Raw genomic sequence first — 14,649 nt, forward strand, 5'->3', positions numbered from 1 at the left:
AACTTGTATCCAGAGGCGTAACTTGAAGTTTCTGAGTTCCAATGCAAAATCTGTAATAGGACCCTCAACTATAATGGTTTATTCATAGTACTGGCTCCCTATATGGAGAGAAATTATGGGCTTCATAATGCTCTGGGGCCCGAGTGCAACAGCATCCCCTATAGTTACGCCAGGTGGTGCAACAGGATCCTAGAGCCTACATGCCCGTCCGTGTCACACTTTGTATCCAAGCTAGAGGTGGCACAACAAGGTCCTAGAGCCCCTATGCTCGCCTGTATCACATCTTGTATCCAAGCTAGAGGCGGTACAACAAGGTACTAGAGCCTCCATGTCCACCCATATCACATTTTGTATCCAAGCTAGAGGCGGTACAACAGGATACTAGAGCCTCCATGCCCGCCTGTATCATATCTTGTATCCAAACTAGAGGCTGTACAACAGGGTACTAGAGCCTCCTTGCCCTCCCGTATCACATCTTGTATCCAAGCTAGAGGCGGTACAACAGGATACTAGAGCCTCTCTTCACGTGTTCAGTTTTCCACAATAAATACGATTCTGACAACTTCTTCTAGGTGCTTGATTTTTTTTGACAATGAGTGCATTTTGACTTATCTTTCCATGAAGCAGTTACACGGGATTTCAATATACATTTAGTAGTATTTGTGAGTACAAATATTGCAAACTTTGGCTCAACATTTTCAACGGCTTGTGATGTGATAAATGGCATCCCCATTGAAAGCCCATTTACACGCAAAGATAATCTTTCAAACGACTGAAAGATTGAAAGATTTTGCGATCTTTTTGCATAAAGTATTAAGGGCCATTAACACTTTATCATCTTCATTTGCATGTAAAAGGGCCTCCAAGGAGCTGTTTGCAGAGCCCAGCGTGCGACTAATCACTCTAACATACAAAATAAGGGACTTATAAAGTTTTTATTCTGCAAAACCCCACAAGATTGGCAATGAAATCCTGGCCCAGGTAGCCTAGCCCCAATGACCAGGCTTCATTGGAAATCGCTAGATTTTTCAATTCAGATTAGGGTTCATATTGAAATTGATCCACGGAACGTTTGTCACGTGATTTTATGCAGCACTCCGGGGTCACAGGGATAATTTCCATACAGGGAAGCGCCAATTGTGAAAGGCCCGGGGGCTCCAATAAAGTGGTCCTTAGTGTAAATAGCAAATGGGATGTAGGTGGGGGCCTTGTTACGGATTTTGCATTGGGACCCAGGAGCTGCCTGCCTTAACTAATACAATAAAGGTGTTGGAATTATGATAATTTCATTTTAATTGGAATTTCTCATCACCGCATTTCTAAGCGTTCATAATATTGTTTGTTGCGCAGAACAGGTGGATATCAAGATGTTCTTCTAGCAGCCACCTCCGTCTTGTCCCTATAGACTCGGTACTTATTGCCATGCCTCAATCATAGACTGTTGTCAAGAATGCTTTAGTATTATCAATTTCAGGCTTCCGCGCTGGGACTTCTCAGCAGTGGATAGCGAGTCCTGGCAGTGAACTGACACTTTAAAAGCCTTGTCAATAGATGTAAACAGCCACAGAAGTATACAAGAACAGGCATTTACCAGTCTACAGCATGGCTCTCCCACAGCTACATGAAAGAGGATTCGCACTTCTGTATATGTGGTGGGATGATTTTCACTATGCAATCCGATTTTGCTAGCTGCCTTTTGTAAAGGATATGTTGTTAAAGAGTATATATATTTTTGTAACCATTATTAAAAAAAATTCAACAGTTCATATCAAATATAGCAAAGACGCATCTCTGAGTATAGCTACTTGAGGAAAACTCTGCTACCGGTTTGGGTCTACAAACTGGTAGAAGAGTAGAAGAAAACTGGTAGAAGAGTAGTTTACAACTACCATGCAAATGTATATGTTTTTATGATTACGGACCATGGCAACCCATTCAGCTGGTTCCTCAGCAGGGCAAGCCCTACCACCCGGCAAAGCTGGGCCGACGCTGGAGCCCACTGCTGCCTATTCCTTTTAACATAGCCTCTTCACAAGTTCAAGCAGCGCACATGTAAAACGCTTCCCTAAAGCGTTAAAAAGTTGCTATATCCACGGACAGAAGATCGCCAAAAATTGCACCAAATTGTTGCATGTGGCAAAATTTGCACTACCTGCACCAATTTGCAGAACTGGGAATGCCAAAAGGAACACTTACAGATTGGCTAATGCCTGGCACATATAATGGACAATTCTTACCGTGGAAGAGGTGGGACTGTCTTGCTGAGTGTCGGAGGTGCTGGTGGAGCATTTTTGAAGAAAAGGGCAAAAGTCTGCGGTAGATCTGCAGTTTGGGAGACAGAGGAGAAGCAGCGCTAGCACGGAGACCAGACATGCAAGGACTACTTGGAGAGTACAGAGAATGCTGTACAAGTCTATTGACCAGGGGTCCACGCAGACCTGGAGCCAGCCCTGGTCATTATTATGGGTGATACATTAGTATTGCATTTTTTTTATGCCGAACAGATTGTCCCAGCGATAATCATTACCGTGTAGTGGCATCACAAGTGAATGGAGGCGGAGCAAAGCCGGGGATCATTCCAACCCGTCCGTCTCTATTGACAGTAAGCAGATCGTAGTCTGTAAGTGAACGGCTGCCTATTTACACAAGCAGATCCGCCGTTCAGTATTCTGCAAGCTGAATTCTCGTTTGCATAACTTTCTATCTTGGCACAATCCTTTTAAAGGAGTAAGGCATCAGTAAAGTTAGTGTTCACAGTGGCAACCAACTGTTGGCCATTTATAGTCAATTGGCAAAAATGCGAAAATATGGCTTGCTTACATAGACAACAGGAGAAAAAATGGCGGGATGCTTTCGGAACCATCTTGCAACTTTGTATAGTGATTGGTGGGGCCATAGTGGTTTGACTCTCAATGATGGGACATTGGCATAACCTAACAAAGGAGATATGATTCCAACTAGGACAGATTTCACTTTAAGAAATATAGGCTTCTCTAGTTGTCCTCATGTAGAGCCCTCACTTTGCTGATTCATTCAGCCGCTGTGGAGTGGCATGAATGCTTCGTACAGATTAGGAACCGGCTGAAGCTTTCAGTTCCATCATGGCTATGTTTACCCTGATGTACAATACAGTAATAGCCGTGTTTGTTCGGGAAACGAAAATATAAGCTTAGAAGGAGAAGCGTTTTGATACATTGGTTCTGTGTGAACTGATAAAGGGAGGAGGTTAATTCTCAGGAGCTTATCTATAAAAATGTGATTATTCCAGAAGATGAAGAACGAGAGGCCAATATGTCCTGTAGAACATACAAAAATATATACCCGGGGAAAAGAAAGGAAATTGGTGTGACTGGGGTCAGATTTTAGGAATGCTTAGTCTGGGTGAGAATGTATGTAAGTGGGTAAGTAATTGGCTCAGCGATAGAAGGAGCGCGTGGTTATTAGGGCCTTTGTCCTTCTTGATATGTCCTTCTTGAGTAATCATAATGTCCCTGGGTGCAAGCACCGAGTCATGACTGATGTTTTCTTAGCAGACTGTTTTTGCGGGGTGGTTCGCCATTGCCTTGCCCAGTCATCTTGTTACCCCCCAAGCAAGCTCGGTACTTCCACAGTACAGAGAAGCCAGAAGAAGACAGGTCTGCGTGGACGCCGGCGAAGAAGACAGGTTTACCCGCCGCGGTCAGGGCTGGATTCCATAGCTGGAATCCGGACCTGCCGTGTGCATGAGGCCTAACTTGTTATATATTTATTTGCTTTTCTTTATCCTCTACTTTTTTCGTTTCCTAACTATTCTTTTTGTGTAATTCTATATGATATTACTTATGCAGTCACCATGCCATAACCTGTACCCTCCATTACATGCACAGTGTATTCCCAGCTAAGTACTGAGAAAGGGGCGCCACAGCCTTGAAACGTGATCATATATATGCTGGGCTGAAATAAAAATGGAGGTGTTAAGCGAAACATCACGTCTCATGCTTCTCTGGGTAAAAGAAAGTTGCACCTGCATCCATTTTTTACCTGTAGCTACTCTAGATATCCTTCAGGATCAGGTTAGATAATAGCCAGCACCAAAGTAGAGAGCCAGTCCTTCTACGTCCAGACCTCACAGGTCACATAAAATTATGTAGTGGTCCACAATCGGCCAACGGGCCTTGAGTTTGACACATGACTGTATTAACCCTTTGTGTCTAAGATGATTCCACGGCAGCCATATGAAAGTCCAATACTTGTCAATGTAGCAGAGGATGGGTCAAGTGAAGCTGCGTGGTCATCATTCAGCGATGCAGAGCCTGTTACAGAAGATGGTCAACTGGGAGAAGGCCTCAAGCTTGGGTGCATCGGTCTGGAGTATTTGGAGAGTTTGGTGCATTATCAACTCAGTCCAGACCTTGATAGTCAAGGTACTGGGATAGGCAAGAGACCTCCACAATGTGAAGCAGGTATTGAGCCCAGCGCTGTTCCCGAAAGTCCAGCCAGCCACGTAAGCTACCACAATGACATCCCGCGGTATCGTTTCACCTAGGCACACAGGAACATGGGGAAGGAAAATACAACAGGGAAGGTCTGGAGGCCCAAATCTATGCAATAGGTGTTTTATCCACAGCAGATAGAGAATCTGGGAGTCAATCAGGGACACGGTATCCCCAAGATAAATCCCCTTTATGTTGTTCAAAACCTAATAGGAGTCTTTGAAAAATAACGTTGCTTACATAGAAGGAATCTGCTGGAGAACTGACCAAGTTCGAAGAGAAGAAAAGAGAGAAATGTCCTTCATGTAGGAAAGTGATAGAGAGCTGCAGTTATCTTTCATATCAGTGACTTCCAGGGGGATCATATACTAGAAGCAGAGATGTGAGTCTCAATTTCCCCTGTAAATTATGGTGGTCTCTTTGCAAGCAGCAGGAGTCTCACTTAGGAAGCCGTCCCGCTGTCTTCACACACACATTCTACTAGACGGCAGAAACTGGAAACAGCAGAAGCATCGCTCAGTGCAGATCCAGTTAAAAATACAATGCAGAAATGAACAGAAACACAGAATTATGGCTTTTCCTTAACATTTCTTGCAATGTTGTTTTTAAAATTCGTCTATGGGGTATGTTGTCTTTGAAGTGGTTGCCTAGTTCAGAAAACCCATTTTCAAATTTCTAACTAGGGAATTCTGGGTTGATAAAGGAAGGTCCCCTATTATGTTTGAATCATGTGTACCTACTAGAGATGAGCGAACGTACTCGGTAAGGGCGATTTCGCAATCGAGCACCGCGATTTTCGAGTACTTCACTACTCGGGTGAAAAGTACTCGGGTGCGCTGTGGGGCGGGGGGTTGCAGAGGGGAGTGGGGGGTAGCAGCGGGGAACAGGGGGGAGCCCTCTCTCTCTCCCTCTCCCCCCCACTCCCCGCTGCAACCCCCCGCTCACCCACAGCGCACCCGAGTACTTTTCACCCGAGTAGTGAAGTACTCGAAAATCGCGGTGCTCGATTGCGAAATCGCCCTTACCGAGTACGTTCGCTCATCTCTAGTACCTACTGTATTTCTCTTTGGTGATGTATACCATGATCTTAGTTGCCTTGGCAGCAGCTACCTGACACTGGGCACCACGGTTATATTTACTGTCAACTAATAAAGAAGACTAAAATTATGACAATTGCAAAGAACGGCCAAATTAAAATCAACAATGAGGTCATAGAATGCTTGCGAGACTTCAACTTCCTTGGCTCAAAAATTGACCAGGCTGGAGAATCTATGCCAGAGGTAAAACGCAGGATAGCATTGGGGCGAAGTGCGATGCTAAACATGGACAAAAGCTGCAAAAGTAGAGATATCAGTATAGCAACTAAACGCGGGATAGTGCAAACCACCGTTTTCCCCATAGCCAGGTATGGATGTGAAAGCTGGACTGTGAAGAAAGCTTATAGGAGGATTGATGCGTTGGAGCTGTGGTGCTGGCAAAAGCTGCTGCGTATACCTTGGACGGTGAGAGTTACAAACAGAGAAGTCCTGAATCGTATAAGACCCGATATATCACTGGAGGGGAAGATGACCGGGCACAGGCTCATGTAGGACAAGATGACAGGACTCAGACTCACGGATTTTGGCCATGTAATACGAGCAGAGCTGCTAGAAAAATCTATAATGCTTGGACAGATCAGTGGCAAAAGACGACCCAGCCGCCAAGGGACACGATGGCTGATACTGTCAGAGCCGATACTGGCATGGATATCACACAACTGAAAGAAGCAGCTCAAAACCTAAAAATATGGAGGGAACTCGCCTTTAGGGTTGCCGAGGGTCATGAAGACTAGACGACCAACAACAACAATATCCCAATAAAATCCTTTACCATATCAGTTTTGTGCAAATAGGCATCAGGAAACAAAAGTGTGTGGAGCCAGGGCCTCACAAGGACCATAAACCTTGGATCTCTGACATCATATGGTGACAACAAACTCTACTAAGACCCCCTAGGCTTTGCATCACACTACAGCATATAGAGCAAAATAGTGTGATACTGTGTTAGCCAGAAAAATGTTAAATCTTGTATAAAAAAAACCCGACAAAAATATTCTAGAGGTGATACAGTACCGTTATTGGCTAACCAGAAAAGTTATATTTGTAAGCTGTTGAAGCTATTAGGCCTCTTCATTAGGCTTAGATAACCATAGCCTCAAAAGCTTGAAACATAATTTTCCTGGTTAGCCAGTAACGGTACTGTATCACCTTTAGAATGCTTTTGTCTTTTTTCATACAAGAGTATTTACCATCATATAATCACTTTACACTTAACTTTACAACATTAAGATGCCATGAGGCTGAAAACGATTCACAGTTCCCTACCATTGTGCCAGAAAACATGATCGCTTTCAAAGGCTCAATGATTTCTACCATTTCCCCCACTTGGAGGTCATCAGACAAGACCAGTTTTTGTTTAACCACAACTTTTTGTTATCAAGTTTCTTTGTAAATCATGGCAGCCATTCAGAAGTAGTGCATGACAGTGTCAATAAATGCATAATGCAGAAGAGGAACTCACCTACAATACACACTATAGAATATATACTGTACGTAGGTTAAAACATGGAAGCGCTAGAAATGTCCTACCTGCCATGTACACCTTAGGGCTCAGTCACACGGGCGTATCGGCATCCGTACACCGGCGCCGATGCGCCTGTGTGACTGCAGGAAGGAGACGGATGTACCTGAAGACGGCCGTCTCTCTGCAGCGCCGGAGGGAAGAACATGTGACCGGCTTCATTGCCTGTCATGTGTTCTTTCCTCCGGCGCTGCAGAGAGATGGCCCTCTTCAGGTACGTCTGTCTGCTGGTGTCAGTCACACGGGCGCATCAGCGCTGGTATACGGGTGCCGATGTGCCCGTGTGACTGAGCCCTTAGGGTTCATTCACAGAGGTGAGAAAATCGTGTGAGTTTTTGCGTTGTGAGACGCAATGGGTTTATTTACATAGGCGATTTTTTCTCTCACATAGAAACATAGTATAAAGGGAGACAATATACATCTAGTTTAGCCTGTTTCCATTCCCCATCGTTGATCCAGAGGAAGGCAAAAAAAAAACACAATGAGGCAGCAGCCAATTTAGTCCATTTGGGGGGAAAAAATTCCTTCCCAAACCCATAATGGCAGTCAGAATACTCTCTGGATCAACGTTTTAAAGTTCCTATCTGACTCCAAGACCCTGATCACCAACCCCGCTGATTCGAGGAGATCACAGCTCATCCTCCTGGCTGTATGCTTAGGGTCTGTAGCTTATTTGGGTGAATATACAGTGTAGCGATAATCACACTATCCTCCCTGCAGGCAGAGATGGTACTGGCTCTAGCAGGTCATATAATTCTGTCCTGATACATTATGGGAAAGCTAGCATAGCATAATCTACCGTAGCAACTTTTTGATTCTTATGACTATGTTGTTATTTGATGCTTTGAGTTTTTTTGAAGACTGAGTTGTGGATTTTTCAGGCAAGAATTTTGACAACATATTTAGGTTGATGTTAAATATATATGGATTTTTTTAAATGGTGAAATGCATATAGAAACAATTGCACTGATAGTGGGTTGAAAAAATATAGGGTCTCTCAAAAGTTCGGAAATACCCATATAGAATGAAAGTGGTTTGGCAGATGGTGATCCAGTTTTAAATACAAGCTGCTGGGGAAGGAGGAAACCTCTTAAGCAATGCCAATGAAATGACGGCCATTTTGAATGCCGCTATCTTGAATTCAACTACAATTTTTTCAGCGGGAAGGTAGGTGTGTGATATATCAAACTGGCAGACAATTTCACCAGAAAAACCATGTTGTGCTTCATTTTATTATAACTTTATTCGTTCCCATGTTAGCACAGTGATTTTTATTCTTTACAGGCAATGTGAATGATGATGTTATCTCAAGTAGAATGTGTTGAGCTTGTCCTTATGTTAGGTGAACGAAGCACGTGTCATCACTACAGATTCTATTCAACACCACCTAACTAGACCTCCCATTACTTAAAGTGCAGTTACCAAACTTCTTTCCAAATTCCAAGAAAAATGTTACTGATGAAGCGTCGGCAATATTCTGCTTGAAATAACATCAAGTTCAACCTTCAATTTTCCAAAGTAATTTTTTAAAATCGTGTGCAAATTATTTTTGTGTTCGTCAAGTCAGCATGGTGAGAGATCCCAATACATAGTCATGTATTGCATGTCTTCCATATGACAAGGCATCTATTGAAATTTGTGTAAATTCATGGCTTATAATGTCTGAATGTCTAAAGGGGTTGTACCAGAATATCCAGTTATCCCCTATCCAAAGGATAGAAGATAACTTGCTGATCATGGGGGTCTTGCTACTGAGACCCCCATCTATCTCAAGACTGGGGTCCAGTGTCCCCTTTGTTGCTCGATACAGGGTTACTGCCCTCCCACCCCCAAGGTGAGGAGGAGACTGAATACAGTGCTGGTCACGCAAACGCCCAGCTTTCCACTCACTTTCAATGGGACTGCCAAGTACCCGAGCAGCACCCACTCGGGTATTTTTATTACACCCATTGAAATGAATGGAGTGCTGACCATGCATGCTTGCCCAGTGCTCCATTCAGAGTGAAGTTACTCCAGGGGGTGAAGGGACCACCATTGATCAAAAAGTTATTTCCTATCCTGTAGATAGGGGATAACTTGATAGTCTGGTACAACCCCTTTAAGGCGGCCATTTATATCAGGTAAATATTAACCTGTTTATTTCTGGTGGGATTGACCATCTAATTTTTTGGGGGTCTCTCGACTCCTCTTTGACTATAGACATTGCGGAAAATGGGTATGTTGGTTTTCGATCCTTTGTTGGATGGATAGATCTGACAGAAGCTTAATTCCTTTCCCCCCACAGAAAAAAGGGCATATTTCACCAAGTCAATCATGCTTAGAGTTAAGTCAGAAGGAATAGATGTAGACCAGACAAGCTATCCAACCTTTAGCGTCATGTATGTTTAGTCCCAATTATAGGGCCCATTTCTAGATCATGTCATTTTAACCCGGGCTTGCCCTGTGCAAAATATTTTTGGTGCCTCCTTCCCCTTTCTCCATCATGGAAGCCATCCGTTGGGAATCTGCAAATGTTGAAAATAGAGCATGCTGCGATTTTTTCCTCTGCAAGCAGAAAATCGCAATTGATTTCCACTTGTGTAGAGGAAAAAGAGTTTTTACATTGCATGCTATGGGCGGTAATTGCTGCAGAATCTGGAGGCGGACGCCCGCTCCGAATTAAGAAAACCAAATATGCCGTGGGAGATTTCACCCTTTATATACAAGGGTTAAAGTCTGCAGCAAAATCTGCACCATTTAGATACGGATTTGGACACTGTGGATTTTCAGCATATTTGCTGCGGTTGTCCGATGCTATGTGTTAAGATGTATGTGCTCCACTTAGTAATAAGACCCCCTGGGTGTCCGTATTTAGCAATAGTATACCCTGGGTGATCTCACTTAGTTATAGTGACTCCCTCAGTGGCCCCAAATAATGATAGTGCCCCCTTCTCTGGCCCCACTTACTAACAGACCCCTTCTCTGTGGCCCCAATTAGTTGTGGACCCCTCTGTGTCCCTGTGCAGTCCATCTGTTTGCTGTGTGATGTGTGGGAGACCGTACATCTGCATGTTCTATTCTTGTGCGAGGCTCGTGTGAAAATAGAACATGCTGAAATTTTACTGTCTGGGCGACCAAATAATTATGTATAAATACATTAAAGAACAATACAAGGATCTCGCGCATGATCTGTTTATACCCAGGACTGCGTCGGTAACAAGAGGGCATCCGCTACGTCTAGAGGAAAGCAGGTTTCATCACCAAGACAGAAAAGGGTTCTTTACTGTAAGAGCAGTGAGACTGTGGAACTCTCTGCCTGAGGACGTGGTGATGGCAAAATCGTTAGAGGAGTTTAAGAGGGGAATAGATATCTTTCTAGAACGCTATGATATTACAGGATACAGGCATTAAAGAACTGTGTGATCATCATCAGTCATGGTGTGGTACAATCAGTTAATCACACAGGAGTTATGCTGCCTGAACATTTGACTTTATAGAGAGTATAAAGCCAAGTAGTTCTCAAGTGGTCACAATGAGATCATCCGATAAAAAGGACTCCAGGAAGTGTCAGATAGAAAGGAATAACTACTATACAGTATATGAGATAATACTAGCAGTCTTGTATATACTGGGGGGCTAATGACATAATGAATGGGGGGAAAAAAATCACTAGAGTGTGCCTTTAAGGGGTTAAACTTTTGTTTGAATGTGCAATAATAAATGCCCAAGTAGTATTAAATAATGGCAAAATCTAGAAGTCTCTTCACCGCACCGGGTGAATAATAAAATCCATCTGGAAGGCAGCTGGGTGTATTTTGTTACAGTAGAGCGGTTGTGTTTATCGGAGACAGATCTGTGCCTGTGCTTTCGGTAAGTGGCTAGCGCACTCCGAGATGGATCATGCAGAATTTATAAGGTTTCATTCTCTATGTCCAATCCCGACAGGGAAAGTAAATCACTGGGTTTCATCTGCATTATGGTTGGCTGTGATTATACGATGCTCTGCTCCCTATGTCATAACCTATGTGGGGTGCCAGATAGGATTTATAGGGATATGTTGTATTGGGCTTCCAGCAAATGAGATATGTATTCTTCAGAATTACGGACGCCCTCAAAGATGTGGTACGGCTTGGTTTCTGACCATACGATTAGTGATTTTTACTAGAATCCAGTTGCCCCTTCTCCCTCTTTTCATTGTAGAAGAAGCTGAAAGCAGAGGTTACCTTAACTCTTTCCAATCCACTGTCTGACGTCTAAAGACATTCTGATTGAAGGCTGTTCAGCTCCGATGTCGGAAGACGTCCGGCAGGGTATCCTTACTGTAGATTACTGGCCGCTCTGTTGTCGGGGGCCTCTCCAGCATGGCACATACCGCAGTACTGGCTCTAGCCAGCAGATGGCGCCATTGTATAATGGCAGAAAGAGAAAGCCCCCTAGGAAAACCCTGAATCCAAAATTGCATTGCAAAGGGTTAAAGGGGTTGTCCCGCGGCAGCAAGTCGGTCTATACACTTCTGTATGGCCATATTAATGCACTTTGTAATGTACATTGTGCATTAATTATGAGCCATACAGAAGTTATCAAAAGTTTTTCACTTACCTGCTCCGTTGCTGGCGTCCTCGTCTCCATGGTTGCCGTCTAATTTTCGCCGTCTAATGGCCAAATTAGACGCGCTTGCGCAGTCCGGGTCTTCTGCTTTCTCAATGGGGCTCTGTGTAGCTCCGCCCCGTCACGTGCCGATTCCAGCCAATCAGGAGGCTGGAATCGGCAATGGACCGCACAGAAGCCCTGCGGTCCACCGAGGGAGAAGATGCCGGCGGCCATCTTCACCGGGTAAGTAAGAAGTCACCGGAGCGCGGGGATTCAGGTAAGCGCTGTCCGGTGTTCTTTTTTAACCCCTGCATCGGGGTTGTCTCGCGCCGAACGGGGGGGGGGGGGGGGGGGTTGAAAATAAAAAAAAAACCGTTTCGGCGCGGGACAACCCCTTTAAGGGATTCTAGACAACTTTTTAGAGGACTCCACTCGTATAAGGTCACAGAGAAAGGGATGGACTGACGATGCGATGTCTCGCTGAGCCTATAAGAGACTTTCACACAGGGCAGAATTTGTTCGCGTGGACATTTCTGCGTCACAATGTTATCGCTATAGGGCTTGAATTCCGCACATCTTTACTTCAAAATTGCAAGATTCCGTTCCGTTGCGGAAAAGCTTTCTGCTGTGGAATTAAAGACAACTTGTGGAATTGTTCTAATGGATTTGTAACATACAGGAGATGTAATTCCGTAAACAAAGACGGCAAACAAAAAAAACCGCAAGAAATTCTGCAAGACGTTCCACAGAATGCATTCGGCAGTTAACAATATAACAAAATGTGATTGTTCGCAGTAAGAGAAACCAAGTAATCTTGTAGATATGATAGCTTTTAATGGCTAACAAAAATACATGACGTTAATGCGAGCTTTCCAACCTACTCAGAGTTATTCTTCAGGCATAATCCGCACTAATTGCAAAAATCCGTAACTGCGATGCGTCCTGTGGACAATTCCGTCCCATGTGAAAGGTCCCTTAGAAGGAGTCTTGTGCTATAAACATTGTGTTCGGCAGTAACGGGAGACTGGAGAACTGTCTCAGCCTCCCCCTCCAGAGAAGCATCATCACCTAGACTCCGTCCGTGAAACGGGAGAAGCCTTGCGGTGGTCCCCATTGTTACATGAATGTGATAAAGGTTTGAGTGCAACGAAGATGTGAAAGTCCGCAGGGTCAACATTGCGGCGTTTGGTGCTCCCCCTCCACCCGACTGACCACTTGCTCTACAATAAAGCTTGTATTCAGAAGCATCGAACATCATGTGGAACGCTGCTCATTATTTGTTGCGTCAAGGACTCTTGGTGGGTAAGAAACCCCCCTGTGATCAGACCCATTCTGAAAGCCGTCTTGCCTGAGCTGTATTTAACAGTATTTAGGGATATTCTTAGGATATTCATAGGAACAATAGACAGGAAGGGACCTATTGACTTCAATGGGAGAGTGTTCTAGGCATGCTCTGTGACTGTGCAGAGCAGGGGAGGAGGTGAGCCGTCACCTATTGTATTGAATGCTAGATTCTGGTAGGTGTTATCTTTCATTGTAATCCTGCCAGGGATGATAATGAGATCACTGCTGAAAAGTTTTCTCTACAGAAGAGGAAGTGACAAACTATTATTAGGCTCAGCGGTCAGTGTGATAACTGCAGGATCTTGGGATTTTTTCTTAATACATCAAAATCTATATAAATAAATAAAATCAAAAGAAAAACTTGTTCAACATGAACACTTCAAGCAGAAATGTGCATTTAGTTTAAGTGAACTGATACATTGACTTCAGCTCAATGAGAGAGCAGTAAAATACCAAACCAGGCTGCTGCGCTATGGATGGCATTTTGATATTGCCGGCTGTCTGTAACTGATCGGAGGGGGTCCTGAGCTGCTGATCTGCAATTGAAGATAGGTCAGGAATAGAGATGAGCAAGCACGCTCCGATAAGTCAGATACTCGAGCGAGTCTCACTCTTGTCAAGTAACTGCATTCTTGTCCGAGCATGCTCGGGGGCGGGGGGGGGGGGGGGGGGTTGGTGGCGGGTAGCGGCGGAGAAAGTGAGAGAGATCTCTCTCTCTCTCGCCCCTCGCTACCCCCAGATCACACCCGCCGCCCCCCTGAACACGCTTGGACAAGAATGCAGTAACTCGACAAGAGTGAGGCTCGCTCGAGTAACTGACTTATCCGAGCGTGCTCGCTCATCTCTAGTCAGAAATAATTTTTTTCCTGGAAAACCCCTCTAAGTTTTGGAAACAAAGCAGTGGCATTACAGAAGAGCGTGCCGCAAGCAAACCTCATGCCGCAGTGATGTCAGACTTTCCCCGTGGATGTATAGGCTGTATGCTGTGTGCATTAAGCACCTATATATGTTGAACGGGTAGAGGGTCAAACACATCCTGCCATTGGTATTGAATTCAGACCGTATCATAGCAACCAGTTTACCGCTGATCCCGTAGTTCCCTGTAAAAGTTATTACAGCAGTATGACAGGAAGAAATATTTGTGGCGTACATCAGAGAAGACGATTTCTTTAAATAAGACACTAAGATCCCCCCCACCCCCTCTGTCTTAATCACAATCCTCTACATGATTACATATCTGCTCTCCTCTCCTGCTGATGCTCATGGCAGTGGCAGTAATGAAAACAAGTGTGTTTCAGCATCACTAAACCTCGGTGTCAGGAATCTTATGGGGAAATTACTGCAAAAACACAACATACAGAAGTGAGACCTCAGCATTCCCAAGCAGATATGTAAAATGTGATATTAACCTGTCAGTAGATGCGAGTCTGGAAAGTGGAACAAAGTTGGATTTGTGGCGTAGGATTTAAGAAGAAAATTCTATACAAAGTGTATATATATAACACACACCGTGTTTCTCTGAAAATAAGACCATGCCTTATACTAACTTTTGCCCCCAAATAGGCGCTAGGTCCTATTTTTTAGGGATGTCTTATTATACTTACCTAGCATGCTCTATCTAGGTCCCTCCCGCTGCTCTCCAGAG

At 44.2% G+C, this 14,649-nt stretch overlaps 1 protein-coding gene across 1 annotated transcript in view; it reads right to left on the reverse strand.

Moving 5' to 3' along the window:
- ADAM12 (ADAM metallopeptidase domain 12) overlaps positions 1-14,649 on the reverse strand; it is a 465,263-nt gene that overhangs the window by 134,532 nt on the left and 316,082 nt on the right. The gene's annotated exons all lie outside the window — the stretch shown is intronic.

Source organism: Eleutherodactylus coqui, chromosome 4 (genome assembly GCF_035609145.1).
Source record: "Eleutherodactylus coqui strain aEleCoq1 chromosome 4, aEleCoq1.hap1, whole genome shotgun sequence".
NCBI lineage: Eukaryota > Metazoa > Chordata > Amphibia > Anura > Eleutherodactylidae > Eleutherodactylus > Eleutherodactylus coqui.